General features: G+C 41.4%; 1 long non-coding RNA gene across 1 annotated transcript; it reads left to right on the forward strand.

Annotated features, from left to right (window-relative positions):
* Positions 1–8,023: 8,023 nt before the first annotated feature.
* Positions 8,024–10,039, forward strand: LOC134296318 (uncharacterized). Its single transcript, XR_010003018.1, has 2 exons — positions 8,024–9,421; positions 9,505–10,039. It is a non-coding gene; the product is annotated as an uncharacterized LOC134296318 (long non-coding RNA).
* Positions 10,040–13,298: the final 3,259 nt, after the last annotated feature.

A 13,298-nucleotide genomic window follows, 5' to 3' on the forward strand; every position in this document is an offset into this window, starting at 1 on the left:
AAAAAAAGTAGCCAACACAAAAAGGGAGGAAGAAAAGGGAGAGAAAGAAGAGGAATGTGACAACACCTTTAAGACTGACTGGTTCTTATTGTAGTGTGAACATTTGTGGGTATAAACCTCCTTCTTCATATGCAATACAGAGGAACATTAAAGCTTATATTATAAAGCATATTTATCTGGTTGGGGGAAGAGTTTTTTCTTCTTCGTGTCAGGAGCAACCAGAGTTACTTCTGGAGTGAGAGAATTGGCCGTCTGCAAGGACATTACCCAGGGGACGCCCGGATGTTTTTGATGTTTTACCATCCTTGTGGGAGGCTTCTCTCATGTCCCCGCACGGAGCTGGAGCTGATAGAGGGAGCTCATTCGCGCTTTCCCCGGGTGGGATTCGAACCTGGCAGCCTTCGGGCAGCAACCCAACCTTCAAGTCACAAGGCTTTTATCCCCTAGTGAGAAAGTATAATAAGATGCAGAAAGATGCAAATGGTGTCCTTTGCTTTAACTCCCCAAAATACTGGGTAAAGTGATAGAGGCCTTTCAGATCTTTTATGGTGGTAAGCTTATCTTAATATATGAAAGCAATACATCTTTTACCAAAAGTCAGTTTCCCTGTGTTCAAAACTCTTAAGATTTTGTTAGCTAGAAGTGAAGCAGCTTGTGTTAATATATGTAGTACACTTGAAGCCATTATCTTTGTTCATACCTCTACTAATGGATTAGAATTGTGAATATAATTAATTTCAGGTGTTTTTCTTTCTTGCCTTCCTTTGTAATTTCCTTATTCAAGGACTGTGGCCTATGTATGCCCAGAAGGTACTGATAGGTACTTACTTAGGCGATCCCAAGTGTAGTGTCTTGGCGGTGGATACATAGGTGGCTGTAGAGCCCTATTCTTGATCTGCATGTTCTTCCACAGTAAGGACATTGGTTTCCAGATGGAAGGCGGTCCTGGTCAGGGTTGGCTTGATACACTTTCCTCTTGACAAGTTTCTCCCTTTCGCCCTCCATTCGTGCCTCCACAAATTCCACAGCACTGCTGGTCACAGCTGATCCCCAGCGCTCAAGGGCCAGGGCTTCCCAGTTCTCAGTGTCTATGCCACAGTTTTTAAGGTTAGTTTTAAGCCCATCTTTAAATCTCTTTTCCTGTCCACCAACATTTCATTTTCTGTCCTTGAGTTTTGAGATTTCTAATATCAGATTTGTGTCCATTTATTTGCTTGCTTGGAGACTTGTTTGTCCAGAGAGGCATTGCAAGCATATGATGGCATATGTTACACTGGAGAAAAAGCAAGTATAGGTACTTCTGACATATGCCAGCAATGTTCCTCTACATTAGACAAACAGGACGGTCTCTATACAAAAGGATAAATTTCTGCATTGTTGAATTGGCTATCATAACCATGGATCTCGCTCTTCACAACAGCCACCAGGGGAATATTCTCATTTCGCAAACTTCTCCCCTTCTGGCCTTCTCTTCTCATCACAGCTTGCTTCTCTCATTACATCCATATTTTTTAATTATTGCAATTCTTTCAAAGGGTAATTACCAGGGAAGTCATTGTTCGCACTAAAGCTTAAAGTAGGCTAAACTGCACATTACAAGGCCATTGGTGTTAATTGCAGGATTCATTACAAAGGACGTGGCTGCAACCATCTGGTTTATGGAGAGATAAGGAGGCCAGAAGCCTTGTCTGGATAGGAGGCTTGTGATATCCCAGGGCTGCCCTCCTTTGGGAATCCACGTGGCACGACAGAGATCGCTATCAGGAAAAGCTAGCGGCTTGCCACTTGTTCTCACAGCAGGCAGGCCTCCCTGGCAAATAATCTCCAAAGTGCTTTATGAAGATCTAATCTGACCTTATAAAAGCTTCAGGGATCAAAAAAATTCTGCAGTCTCCCTCCCCATTAAACCTCCCATTCCAACGAACATTGGTCTTAACTGAAATGGAAGCCATGCACAAAAACTACCAGGGTATTAAATGAGGGAAAAGGCCAGTAACCCAGAATTGTTCAGGGTTAATTTGTATTCTTTCACTTTTTCTCTCTCTGGGGCTACTAAATATACCCCAAACCTCACAATGTGGTTTCCCTCTGAATATGATGGATCATATGTGATGGATCCCATGGTGCTGAATTTATTCTGGGTATTATGTCCAGTTCCAAAAGAGTTAGCCAAGGTGCTGAATCTGGTTTGGGAACTGGGGTTCAGCTATCCATAGTACTTACCTATAGGGTGCCAGCTGAACTGCTGACCTGAAGGTTGGGTTGTTGACCTGAAGGTTGCCGGTTAAATCCGTGAGATGGGGTGAGCACCCATTTGTCAGCTCTAGCTTGCGGCGACATGAGAGAAGCCTCTCAGCAAACACATCCAAGCGTCCCCTGGGCAACATCTCTGTAAATGGCCAATTCTCTTACACCAGAAGCAACTTGAAATATGTTCTCAAGTCACTTCTGACATAAAAAACCTATATGGGGAGTGGCGATTCAGCTGCCCCAGATGTGGAACCTGTTTTGGAGGCAGATGTTCACCACTTTGAAGAGCTCCTTTTAAATGTGGATTTAAACCCAGAGTGGACCCACCACTTGGCCGATAGACAGGCCACTAGGTACCACAAATGAAATCTAGTTTCCTCCAGTACCCCAAACAGACCCCCACAGATACTTTTATGAAGATTTATTTCATCAATGTTTTCAAAATGAGGGCAATCATGCTAGATCATGGGAAACCCTTTTATGAACATGCGCAATGAGAATAGCAATGAAGTCATAAAATAATTCAGAACTCACATAAGTTGCCTTTGGGGAAGAATGTTCTTTTCCTAGCCATGCTAACTGGGAAATTTTGAAAGCTGTCATCTAAAAAAAGAATCTCTCTATGTTTGGCTGTGCAGTAGATTCTTAAGAACACAATATTATGTTTATGTAACTATTTTTCACATTCATTTTCTTTTTTTTTTTATATTGCTCACTCCATGTCAAAACCTTTTAAAGAATCCATGATGCCCCTGTAACCTCAAAACTGAACTGAACACACTTCTGCATTACTGCTGTCAAATTTCTAGGATTTTCTGCCGCTTTGTGTAGGCTTTTAAACGTCATGGAACATGACTGGAAGTGACAAAGTGCTTGCCCAAAAGAAAGGCACAGGTATGTTATTGGGGCATAATTCCTATTGATGCTCATAAATACTGTCTGAGTTAAGCGTATACTACATCCATAACATAACAGGAAAAAGGTTTCCTTGGGATTCTAGGGTTGAGATTTCTTTTTGTGATAGCAGTTGTGACAATTTGCAAGAGATGCTTCTGACTGAACAATGGGATATAATATTATAGAATATCTATGCATGTGTGTGTGAGAGAGAAATATATTATTTTCCTCCATTAATGTAAAGTAGTAAGCATCAAAGCAAGTTCACATTCCTGTCTCTGTTTTATTCCAGCTTTCTCCTTCTCAAAACGCCTGTATTCACAGCTAGTTTTTCTAATTTTCTGCTATTTCCTGAGCCTTTTCCACTATAATAAAAAAGCCAAAGAGAACCAATGAAGTGGAGAATTTCTGGCTGGATTTGCTAAAATGTGCTTTAAAACAATAAAAAGGTTAAAAGTATTCAAGTAGTTTGGTTTTAATTTAAGCAGAAATGCATGGTGTTTGCATGTCTAAGATTTTAATCCTAAAATTTCTCTTTACTTCAACACTGTAATTAGTATACAGTAGGGTAAAAATGCAAGGGTTTTTCTTCTACTCCGTGGCATCTTCGTGGGAGTTGGGTAGGGATTTAGATCTTGGAAACAATGGAAGGGGGATGGATAAGTTCGGACTTCTCCAGAGTTGTTGCTGCAGTCAATAAGGAAGATTGCAGAGATGCTTTCAAGTGTGTATGTGTTTGTGATACTGGGAAGATCCAAATGCTGGAAGATCTTATTATGAGTCTGCCTCCCCACCTTATGGGATCTTCCGAAAATATTGCAAAACATGGAAATGTAGCCAATAATTATGTGGATTCCACAGTCTGCATTCTAGCTGCAGAGACGTGAGAGAAGCCTCCCAGCAGGGTGGTAACACATCTGGGCGACTCCTGGGCAATATCTATGTAGACAGAAAATTCTCTCACACCAGAAGTGACTTGCAGTCACTGTCACAATAAAAATATGCTACCTGCATGGTTTCACTTTTTTTCAAACTTGGCGACAAGGCCACAGTAAGAGCAGGGCTAATATGGGTTTAGTTATAAATACTGTTTTCACAAATGTTCCAGGGAAGGACTTCTTCTCTCCCACTCGTATGATTGCATGGTACTTTACAGACTTAGAAGAGGTCAGGTGCCCTGCTTTACTAAATTTACAAAGTAAACTCAACTCAGGTGAAACAGCAAAGAAAGGGGAAGAAAGTGGGGCAGAGTAAACTTTTCTTGTGTGTCAGGAGCGACTTGAGAAACTGCAAGTCACTTCTGGTGTGAGAGAATTGGCCATCTGCAAGGATATTGCCCAGGGGACGCCCAGATATTTTTGATGTTTTTACCATCCTTATGGGAGGCTTTTCTCATGTCATCGCATGGAACTGGAGCTGATAGAGGTGTTGGGAATAAAGCTCAAATCACCCCCTTTATGAGGTAAATTCCCATTAAAATAGCAGAGTAAATGCAGCAGTGAGACTTACATGGGGAGTTTAGGAAAGCCTCTGTGTATTCAGGATGGCAAAGGACCGCAAAGTTAGCTTTAAAGTTTAAAAGCATTTATTGAGGTAAAAAGAAATCCATTGATGGATAGAAAGGTTTGGAGCTAACTATCTAATCTAACCTGATCTAATTCACATAGACGGATCAAAATAACAAAGGCCTACATAGCTACATCTTCACTAGAAGAGGGGACAAAATGCGTCATCTCTGGAACAAAGCAGGAAGATCGAATGGCAACCAACCTCGTGGGTCTCTTCTTCTCTAGGGCCATAAACATTCCAGAGACCAAATTGGGAAAGTTACGTCAACCCTAGGAGAGATCACATTTCTAAAGCATCAAAGGATGGGGTTGACCTAAACAGGACAGGAAGAAGGAAACAATAGTAAAGCCTATCTAGGCATGCTTTGGAAATGGGGAAAGGATTCCCTCAATCTAACTCTATCATCTATCTGACTACATTTAGACTTGAGTAGTCCAGGGTGATTCCCAACAAGAGGGAGCTCATCTGCGCTTTCCCTGAAGCTGGATTAGAACCTGGCAGCCTTCAAGTCAGCAACCCAACTTTCAAGTCACAAGGCTTTAACCCACTGCACTATCAGGGGCTTCACAGAGTAAACTGGGAAGGGGTATGTGTTAGGCTCAGTTAATAACCTGGTTATAGTAGGGCACAGGAACTAGGGGAAGGTGCCAAAGTGTATGTATAAAAAGAGATTTTTGAGGAACTATTGGAATTGAGATGATGGCATTAACTAGGTATTCGCAGAGGAAACATATGGGGAGAAAGAAAGAAGGGAAATTAGACATATTATGTGTTTCAGGAATGTTCGCTTTAAAATAAATTCTTTTACATTTTTTGTATGCTACCTTGATCCCCTTGCCAAGAGAAAGACAGGATATAAATACATACCAACTCAGTTTATGATATTTCAAAAAATGCAGCCTTTCCTCCCTTTATCCCCTTATTTAAATTTGGTCTACCTCTCCTAAACTATGTGTCCAGAGAAAGGCAACCTAAAAATAAAATAAACAAATTTCACTGTAATTGGGTAATAATGATATCTCTGACCAAAGTGCACACAGATTAAAAGGTTGCTGTGAGTCTTCCGGGCTGTATGGCCATGTTCCAGAAGCATTCTCTCCTGACATTTCACCCACATCTATGGAAGGCATCTTCAGAGGTTGTGAGGTCTGTTGGAAACAGGCAAGTGGGGTTTATATATCTGTGGAATGTCCAGGGTGGGAGAAAGAACTCTTATCTGTTGGAGGCAAATGTAAATTTGCAATTGGCCACCTTGATTAGCATTGAATGGCCTTGCAGCTTCAAAGCCTGGCTGCTTCTTTCATGGGGGAATCCTTTGTTGGGAGGTGCTGTTTATTCATTCAGTCGCTTCCGACTCTTTGTGACCTCACGGACCAGCCCATGCCAGAGCTCCCTGTTGGCCGTCGCCACCCCGTTCCTTCATGGGAGGTGTTAGCTGGCCCCGATTGTTTCATGCTTGTAATTCCCCTGTTTCTGGGTGTTGTTCTTTATTTACTGTCCTGATTTTATAGTTTTTTAAATACTGGCCGCCAAATCTTGTTCGTTTCATGGTTTCCTCCTTTCTGTTGAAATTGTCCACATGTTTGTGGATTTCAGTGGCTTCTCTGTGTAGCCTGACATGGTGGTTGTGAGAGTGGTCCAGCATTTCTGTGTTCTCAAATAACATGCTGTGTCCAGGTTGGTTCCTCAAGTGCTCTGCTATGGCTGACTTCTCTGGTTGAGTTAGTCTGCAGTGCCTTTCATGTTCCTTGATTCGTATTTGGGCAATGCTGTGTTTGGTGGTCCCTATGTAGACTTGCCCACAGCTGCATGGTATACGGTAGACTCCTGCAGAGATGAGAGGATCCGTCTCGTCCTTTGCTGAACGTAGCATTTGTTGCATTTTTAGTGGATCTGTAGATAGTTTGAAGGTTGTGTTTCTTCATCAGCTTCCCTATGTGGTTAGTGGGTTTCTTGATGTATGGCAAGAACACTTTTCCTCTGGGTGGATCTTTAAAAGGTTTAAAAAGCAAATTAGCTGAGAGATTTAGCCTCGTGGGTATATTGATATTGTATAGTACATGTAAGATGGATTTACAACAAATATATCTAACTATAGGGGTATTTCTATATAAAAAAGTAAATTTATATTAGAATGCTGCACAATTTTTTTTTAGACATTTTAGTGTCACCTTGTCTGATGGTACCACCTGGTGTGGTTTGCACTCCCCTAGTGATGCTACTATGAATCGGGGAGTGAAAAGGGGGGCCAGACAGCCATGGATGCTGTCTTAAACCCATTGATAGAAGACAAGAGAGAAGTGTACTCAACTAACAAATCAACTGGTACTCTTATGCAGAAATCAGAAGATGTCATTTTCAAGGCACTGAAATAATAAGTATGATTACTTGCTGAGGTTTGCACGCCAAACTGCTGATTACAGGTTTAGGAAAAGTAGCTGATTTTTTATGAGACCCCTAAAACTATATTATGTAGTTTTGTTTTATTTCTGTATGACATTAATAAATGACCCTTCTGCGACTACACATTTGAAAGGATTAACCCAACTCATATAAACACTGCCATAAAACAAAACAAAAGCAATACGACCTCATGGAAAACATAGAAACAGACACTGTTTTTCATCACAGTAAATAAAGTTACAGAAAATATGGATGTGTATATGGGTGCAGCGAGAACCCCTGGTGATGCAGTGGGTTAAATCGCTGAGCTGCTGAACTTGCTGATCAAAAGGTCGGTGGTTTGAATCAAGGGAGTGGGGTGAGCTCCCGCTGTTAGCCCCAGCTTCTTCCAACCTAGCAGTTCAAAAACATGCAAATGTGAGTAGATCGATAGGTACCACTTCGGCAGGAAGATAACAGCACTCCACGTAGTCATGATGGCCACATGACCTTGGAGATGTCTACGGACAACGCTGGCTCTTTGGCTTAGAAATGGAGATGAGCATCAACCCCCAGAGTCGGATGCAACTAGACTTAATGTTGGGGGGGAAAACCTTTACCTTTACCTTATGGATGCAGCAGTTGTTAGGGCAGGGGGGCGATTTTACCTGGGGAGTGATTAGAAACACAAAGAAAAATACTCACAGGTGCCTTAACACATCAAAATAACACATAAAATGTTAAAGTGACTGATATGTGGGGTTTGGGGTGGGGGGCAGGGTTTGGTCAGAATGCATTACCTAGCATTGTAGTTACAGTGATATGTGGCATGTAATGGTCATACAGGATTCCTTTGCAGGTCCTTTGTGAAACAGTGTTGTTTTGGTACCAAAATATTTTTTCCACACAAAGCATGATTTTCCTACAGATAAGGTTTCTCACAAATTGGTCCTGAAATAAGAAAACAATTGGTGCAGAAACATTCATAATCTCACCCAAGAAGGAGAGAACTTCTGAAGTCCTTTATATTCCCAGCAGCATTGAGTATATTTGTTGTGGGGAAGGAGCAGTAAGTGGCAGTCCAAAGCATGGCTCCTTTGTCTGCCTAACACAGAGACTCACAAACATTGGATTTGTGAGAGGCTGTTTAAAATTTCAGAAGTGGTTGGGCAAACAAACCTTGATCTCAAGGACAGCCTGAGAGAGTCTGCTGTATGCAGCAAACATGATAGCTCTTCCATTCTGTGTATGCCACCCAACTGCTTTGGCAGTTAATTCTTTCTTTAGCAGAATGGCTATCTGTATCTCACAACTTGAAGAGGAAAATCATTTCAGCAACCAATGCTTTCACCAAGCCCACCTCTTAATTTAGTGTTATTTCCCTCCAATGGATGCATCAAAGTCTCCAGTGATCCTGCTGCAATAGAAAGATGCTGTTGAAATGCCTTTTGTGGAAAATATTTGATCAAAATGTGAAGATCAGGTAAACAGTCTGACTCCTGTATCCCAGAACCAGGACCCACAGTTTTACTACCCACATCCAACAAAGTATCCTATTTAGGACTTTTTAGATCTTTTAGGTGATTCTATGACATGCTTCCACAAAGAATCAAACTAGTGGACCAAGCAAATATTAGGTCATCCAGTGCAACTATATGGTAACTACTCGCAAGTGTAATTTGTTTTGATAGGACTTGCTATTATGCATGGTATCTTGTTTAAATGGTAAGTTCAGGACCATATTCCCTAGAGAACAGGCATCATACTATACCAATCTCTCTCTCTCTGTTATGGTTGAGCCTTCTGGCTCCGGTACTGGGAGACGGGGTCGTAAGACTCCTCGAGAGTCAGACTCTTTTGAGGAGCGTGAAAGGAAACGGCTCCGGGACTTATTTGCAGAACCAACAGATGAAGACTCATTTGAGGGCTTTACCGAGGGAATGGAGGAAGAGATGGTTAGCTCAGAGGAGGATGACATGGAGTGGACTCGTGTGAGGGAGGATTTGGGTGTCACCGGCACTGATAGCATGGGAGGCGATTGGCGGGTTGCAGGATCAGACCCATGGACGGGCTGGAGGGATGGAACGGGATCCGCAGCTGGGGATGCTGTGGGGCGTAGTCAAAGGTGTTTTAGCTCTGATGAGGATGATGATGATGAGGCACCTGGAATTAGGATAGCAGCTGACAGCGATGAGGAGTTATGAACTGGATAAAATGGGGTTTATGATCAATGGCTAATTGCGTTGGGCAAGGTAATCTGGACGAACGCTTGGGCTCTTGTTTGGGAACTTCCTGAAGACGGGTGTGATTCGTTGCTGGATACGTAAGTTACCAAGGACACTGGGCATAGATGGCGGGAGGAACTGTGTGGGGTTTTTCTGTGCAACTTGTGTTTAATCTTGATAGCTTGGACCTCCGTCGTCTTTTTGACGGACATTAATTGCCTACTCTGGATTGACGCTGGACTGACTGACTGACTACGACCTTGGACTATCCTTTCTGTGGCTATCGGTGGAACTCGTGGAACCTTAGACGCCTGCACCTGGCTTTCGACCTCGGACCGGACTGGGACCCTGCTGACCGCCGTGATCCTGATTGATGTGCCTGGACCCAGATTTCGCTCGTTGCACGGAGGAGTAACAGCCTGAGTTACTCATCTGTAGCTTGTTGGTAGCAGAGAGGAATCTGCTGCCAGCTTTTGATGTTCATTTTGACCTTTGTTTATCAACTTTTGTTTGTTTAAACTGCCAGGCTGAAGTAAGCACTTTTGAGTTAACCCGGATTAAACTCCTGTTTAATCCGGTTTATTCCTTTGAACCATTTTAGTTTAAACGGAGCTGTTTCTGTTACTTTTCACACTGAAGACAAGTGTTTGCCTAGTCCTTTGTTTTCTACGGGCATTTTTGTGTTCTGTAACTTTAATAAACTGTGTTGTACTCTATTTGGTGGCGTTCTGTCTATGACACTCTCTCTCTCTCTCTATATATATATAGGTAATGGAATTTGGACCTAGAAGTAAGCAACAAAACTAAATGCCCCAGAACCACGAAACTTGCCAACAGAACCCAGCGGCCTTGCCGCTAGGTTCCTACCATGAAACCCAACCTCTAGAACCGAACCTGGACCCACAAAACCCCCAAAACGGGGAAAACAATCTGCGCCTGCACCGGACACAAACCAGCGTGCCAGGGGGGGGGGTGTTAGAGGTTCAAAACACCCCCAAAAATTTTCAGGTTAAAAAAAAAACCTGGTCGATTCATGAATTTTAACTGGTTAACCAAATCCCAATGCTAAGTCTATGCGACACTATCTCAAGCAGATATTGACAGGTCTGTAGCTGGGGGGGGGGGGGGTAGGGGTTCAAACACCCCCCCCCCCCCCAAATGTTCAAAACCCGCTCCAAAAAAATTTTCTGGCTACGGCCCTGGCTGGACTTCCACTTTCAAAATGTCCCTGTTCAAGCTTACAAACACATTATATTTCTTTAGACAATACATGTCTGTATAATATAGGTAAAGGTTTCCCCTGACGTTAAGTCCAGTCATGTCTGACTCTGGGGGTTGGTGCTCATCTCCATTTCTAAGCCAAAGAGCCGGCGTTGTCCGTAGACACCTCCAAGGTCATGTGGCCAGCATGACTGCATGGAGCGCTGTTACCTTCCCGCCGAAGCAGTAGCTATTGATCTACTCACATTGGCATGTTTTCAAACTGCTAGGTTGGCAGGAGCTGGGGCTAACAGCGGGTGCTCACTCCACTCCTGGGATTTGAACCTGGGACCTTTCGGTCTGCAAGTTCAGCAGCTCAGTGCTTTAACACACTTCGTCACCGGGGCGCCCATCTATATAATACAGTAGAGTCTCACTTATCCAACATAAACGGGCCAGCAGAATGTTGGATAAGTGAATATGTTGGATAATAAGGAGAGATTAAGGAGAAGCCTATTAAACACCAAATTAGGCTATGATTTTACAAATTAAGCACCAAAACATCATGTTATACAACAAATTTGACAGAAAAAGTCGTTCAATACGCAGTAATGCTACGTAGTAATTACTGTATTTACGAATTTAGCACTAATATCATGCTGTATTGAAAACATTGACTACAAAAATGTGTTGGATAATCCAGAACGTTGGATAAGCGAATGTTGGATAAGTGAGACTCTACTGTATATAGATGTTTATATTACATGTGTGTGTGAGTGTGTGTGTGTGTGTGAGAGAGAGAGAAACCAGCCCCCTGGATAGATAGGCCTGGTAGTTATATAATATATATGCATATGTATATATGTGGGTATGTGTATGTGTATGGCTGGAATTGCACTTTCAAAATGTCCCTGTTCAGACTTACTAATTATATTTATCTCAATTAACAATCAGGGCCAGCTAACACCTCCAAACAAAGGATTACCCCAGGGAAAAAACAGCCAGGCTTTCAAGCTGCAAGGCCATTACATGCTAATCAAGGTGACTAATAACACCATTCATACCTGCTGCACAGAGACTACTCATTGTATTCCAGCTCACCAAACAAGGTTTTACCATAAGATGAAAACGGCCAGGCTTTGAGGTTGCAAGGCTATTCACTACTATTCCACCTGACCAACAAATGATTCTGAAAAGCCACAGCAACGCGTGGCCGGGCAAAGCTAGTAATATATAAATGATCTAGATCAGGGGTCCTCAAACTTTTTAAGTGGTGGGCCGGTTCATGGCCCCTCAGATTGTTGAGGGGCCGAATTATCATTTTAAAAAATACAAACAAATTCCTATGCACACTGCACATGTCTTATTTGTAGTGCAACCCCCCCCCAACAACAATTATTTATTTATTTATTTGCTTACTACATTTATACCCCACCCTCTCTCACCCTGCAGGAGACTCAGAGCGGTTTACAAGTTATATGTACATACAATATATTATATTATTAGCACATCACAATATTAGCATTATATATTACTATATTGTACTATACCGTAATATGATTAGTAATATTACATTTGATATATAATATATAATTAATATTATTATATTATACATTATTATTATATTATATTATATTATTATTATTAGCCACCCTGAGTCCCCTATTGGGCAACAAGGGTGGGGTAGAAATACTGTAATAAATAAATAAATAAATAAATATTATATTGTATTACATTATAATATTATTATCAATACTATATGTATACACAATATATTATATTATTAGGATTGCACAGTATTAGTAAATTAAAGAACAATACAATATTTAAAAATAAAAACAATTTTAACCAACATACTGTGTAAATCTATCAGGATTTCAATGGGAAGTGTGGGCCTGCTTCTGGCCAAAGAGATAGTCAAGTTAAGTAGGATTGTTGTTGTTGCGCCTTCAAATCATTTCGGACTTTGGGCGAGCCTAAGTCTAAAACTGAGGGCGGGGGCCAGGTCAATGACCTTGGAGGGCCGCATCCGGCCCCCGGGCCTTAGTTTGGGGACCCCTGATCTAGATGCTTTCTTGGGGACACAAAAAACATATAATGGTTAATGTTTATGAGATTCATGGCTGCATATACCTAGTCTACAACAGTTAGTTAATTATTCAGTTAGAGAAATAAAAAAAATAAAATTGGACTGATAGGAAAAAAAGTGTTCTATAGTAGCAGATCTTATTTGCTTTCTAACTGCTAAATATAATGAAAGACCTGGGCATTACCCTCCCCATCTTGGAAGTGGCATTGCTTGTCTCTCCAACTAGGAAAAACATCTGATGAAAAGAACAGAAAAAATTAGTCTTTTAGATGATTCATGCACAGATTGCAGCAGGAATTTTCTTAAAAGTGGAGTTGGATTGGGAGTGTGTGTGATATGGCAGTGTTACAGTTTATTTCCATGCCATCTGTCATTCACAAAAGGCCCCAATTGGCTCAGAAATCTACAATTCAAGCAACACACAACTGCTTAACAATAGGTTTAAACAGCACTTGGAAATAATGCATTACAAATAACAATTTTTCCAGTAGCTCATTACTTTTGACATGGTAATGAAGGCATAATGATGTTTCTTTTGCAAATTAATACAAGGATTGCTAGCATCATTATGATTTTTACTGCTATAAGTGTCATTATATCATTACTACTAAAAGGTTGCTTTTGGGTGTCTCTTTTGATGGGATTTTTTGCCATTGTATTTTTTAAGTTTTTATTATTGAAACACC

The sequence above is a fragment of the Anolis carolinensis genome, chromosome 2 (genome assembly GCF_035594765.1).
Source record: "Anolis carolinensis isolate JA03-04 chromosome 2, rAnoCar3.1.pri, whole genome shotgun sequence".
NCBI classification, from domain to species: Eukaryota; Metazoa; Chordata; class Lepidosauria; order Squamata; family Dactyloidae; genus Anolis; species Anolis carolinensis.